Source organism: Euprymna scolopes, chromosome 29 (genome assembly GCF_053919585.1).
Source record: "Euprymna scolopes isolate OS-2025 chromosome 29, ASM5391958v1, whole genome shotgun sequence".
Classification (NCBI taxonomy): Eukaryota; Metazoa; Mollusca; class Cephalopoda; order Sepiida; family Sepiolidae; genus Euprymna; species Euprymna scolopes.
Genome location: NC_136510.1, coordinates 68,009,329 through 68,013,580, shown reverse-complemented (window position 1 = coordinate 68,013,580; position 4,252 = coordinate 68,009,329).

The window sequence follows — 4,252 nt, the reverse complement described above, 5'->3', positions numbered from 1 at the left end:
ATTTATTACTATTTCATATTTATTATTATTTCGTATTTATTATTATTTCATATTTATTACTATTTCATATTTATTATTATTTCATATTTATTACTATTTCATATTTATTATTATTTCATATTTATTACTATTTCATATTTATTATTATTTAATATTTATTACTATTCCATATTTATTATTATTTCATATTTATTATTTTTTCATATTTATTATTATTTCATATTTATTATTATTTCATATTCATTACCATTTCATATTTATTACTATTTCATATTTATTATTATTTAATATTTATTACTATTCCATATTTATTATTATTTCATATTTATTATTTTTTCATATTTAATTTTATTTCATATGTATTATTATTTCATATTTATTTTTAGTTCATATTTATTTTTATTTAATATTTATTACTATTTCATATTTATTATTATTTCATATTTATTATTATTTCATATTTATTATTATTTCATATTTATTACCATTTCATATTTATTATTATTTCATATTTAGTACCATTTCATATTTATTACTATTTCATATTTATTATTATTTCATATTTATTATTATTTCATATTTATTATTATTTCATATTTATTATTATTTCATATTTATTATCATTTCATATTTATTATTATTTCATATTTATTATTATTTCATATTCATTATTATTTCATATTTATAATTATTTCATATTTATTATTATTTCATATTTTTTATCATTTCATATTTATTATTATTTCATATTTAATATCATTTCATATTTATTATTTTTTCATATTTATTATTATTTGATATTGATTATTATTTTATATTCATTATTATTTCATATTTATTATTATTTAATATTTATTATTATTATTTAATATTGATTATTATTTAATATTTATTATTATTTCATATTTATTATTATTCCATATTTATTATTATTTCATATTTATTATTATTTTATAGTCATTATTATTTCATATTGATTACTATTTCATATTGATTACTATTCCATATTTATTATTGTTTCATATTTATTATTATTTCATATTGATTATTATTTCAGATTGATTATTATTTCATATTGATTATTATTTCAGATTGATTATTATTTCATATTTATTATTATTCCATATTTATTATTATTTCATATTTATTATTATTTTATAGTCATTATTATTTCATATTGATTACTATTTCATATTGATTACTATTCCATATTTATTATTGTTTCATATTTATTATTATTTCATATTGATTATTATTTCAGATTGATTATTATTTCATATTGATTATTATTTCAGATTGATTATTATTCCATGTTTATTAATATTTCATATTTAGTATTGGCCCATAATTTCATTATACTATTACTTATACTCGTATATATTACCCTTCCGATTTTTATTTTATTCTCTGCTTCATTTTCATTTTTACTTTTTCTTCATCGCTATATTGTTTATATGTTTAGTATGTTTCATTCTTCAAATGTTTTACTTTTATATTAAAATTTCTTAATAGCTTATTCCATCCAATCTCATTTCCAATTGAAATGTGATTAAGCCACTTTTTATCTATATTTATAGTTTGTATAATTCTGTCCTTTCTTCTCTTCTGATGAGAAGAATTTAGCTTTGAAATGCCTACGCCTAAAGAGGTTTCTTTTTCTTCTTTTTCTCTTTTACTTTTTATATTTTCTTTTATTATGATATAATAAAATTATATGTAACTTTCATTCCTCATTACTTATTTAATATATTTTATTGCTCCTCTTTACATTGTCAAATTTTCTCTTTGATAAGTTTTGCTTTGACAAGTGTAGCAATGACATTTACACCCCGATTCATATTAAATGTTGATGCGGTTCTTGGCTATATACAAGGACGCTCCACAGATGGCCTCTACCAAACCCGGAGATAACGCCACACACCTATCACTGCAAATCTGATCAAAAGTGTCACAAAGATTTACAAAAATAACACTCACGCAATTATGATTGAATTTTACTATCTGGTATAAAAACAGAATAATTGCAACAAAATTACTCGAGCAGAGAAAATTCAACGACACTCATGTTCGCGCTGTGGCGCTGCCGCGGGCGGCAGCACCACATAGTCTATTGCTGGTAAGTATGGGTAAAAATGGGCGGACAACGATAGGGGGACCTAGTTTTGAAAATCGATTTATCATAATTGTTTTTGTAGGTTTCCGACTACTTTTTGATTGTATTTGAAAGATTAAGGACTAAACTTAATTTCCAAGAGGAAAAAAATATTTGTACACGTGAAAAAAAAAAAAAAAAAACGTTATGAAAAATGTTTTCACTGCGAGCTACTCTATTCAGATAAATTTTGAAGTTAAATAAATTCATTTTAAAAATCCTTTAAAAGATAAATATTAATTTTCTGGGTCTATTTCAAAAATAATTAGTAAAGTCCTAAGATATTAAATAAAATAAATAAATAAATAAATAAATAAAAAACCCTTGTTTGCACAAAACATAAATTGGTAGTCATGCAGAGAGTGGTCCGCGTTAAAATAATAACGTTATTATTTAAAAAGCCATTCTTAACATGGGGAGGGGAGGGTGTTTTGTACCTATTCTGTACTTTAACCTTACAATTGAATTAAAAAAAAAAAAAAACACATATCATAAAACTTTAATTAAATGTGGAAATACGATTTAAAAAATAGCGCGGGTCACTCTTTGCATTAGCACCCATAAATTAATTAGCCCCAAACCGAGTGATTTCTGCCATTTGCAAAACACAACAAACTAAAGTTTTTCTAAACACGGAATATACGGAGGCCCAAAATTTCAGCCAGTCGAAAGACTGTGAAAATGATGTCATGTAATTTAAAGGGAAGAAAGGGTGTGATAATTTTTCCCAGACATGCATTCGTACATTCCTATTCTGAACGTTTGTATAAATTTTTCCATTTTTTAATTTAATTATTTTTCTATGTTCCTGTTCTTAAATTATTTTTTTTTAATTATTGTTCAATATTATATAACAAATATGTTACGCCGAAAGTTTCATATTTTTGCGAGCAAGGAAATTATTAAAATCTTGCATATAAAAATTATGCGAAACCTGTTATTAAAATAAATAAATAAATAAATAAATAAACAGAAATATTTTTTGCAATTATAATTTTTTGTGTGAAAATGTTAAATAAACAATGCTTAATTCAATGGTAATATCGGTAGTTCGAGAAATTCATTTTTTTCTTTTTTCGAGTAATATCGAATTCAGGGCTTTTTTCGTAATGTTCCAGCAAAGAAAAAAAAAACAAAAAAAAATTATTTTATTTTTATTGTTACAAATTACAATGCTTTATTTATATAAAAAAAGCAAAAAATAAATTCCTGCGTATTTTATTTACTACTGAAAACCATAATGTTTAAACAAAACAATACATTTCCCCTAAGATTTAAATAAAAATTAATTCATTATATTCCGCGATCATTATTTGATAGATACTGAAAATTTAATTAAAATTGGTTAATTTCCTGATTTTTGGTGATTTTTTTTTAAGTAAAGGGAGGGGTCAAAATATTTATACATTTTGCACATCAGCATTCATTTTGCCCGTACCTAATTGCTGGTCTTATAGAGTTCTATGAGGTCCAGGTCCACCCTACTAGGGTCTGCCATTTCTCTTTTATTGCCAATCCCTTGATGCGCACCTATCGGAGAATGCCGAGGGGGCACCGCCCAGCTATCTTTTGTAGACAAGAATGCTCATTTTCCCTGGGAACTGGCTCCTCAATCACGCTTTCCGTCCGACCCTAGTTTTACTTTTCTCACCGTGGGAGAGAGACAATTACGTCAATCCCCCTTCCCTCACACACAACTATTTTTTCTTTTCAACAAACGTTATCTGAGAAAAATAAAAAAGTAACATGGAAATATATATATATATATTTGTAAATTATCAATTCAATTTAGTTACGAGATAATAAAATGATCTTTTTTATTTACAATTTCGAAATAAGTAGACGGACAGCGGGAAATCCCCGATGTCGCAACATTTATTTTTAGCTACCAATGAAAAGCTTTTATTATAACGTCATTTACTTTAAAAAATAGTTCTTTAAAAACACCTTTTGTTTTAAAGTAAGATGAAAGTAATTTAAAATTTTGCTCACCGTTTTATATCTTTACGTAAATTTTTAGATCTGTTTATTATCCAAATATTATTTCAATCAAAAATTTAAAAGATTACGTTTTAATCATGCGTATAAATACTTTTCTTC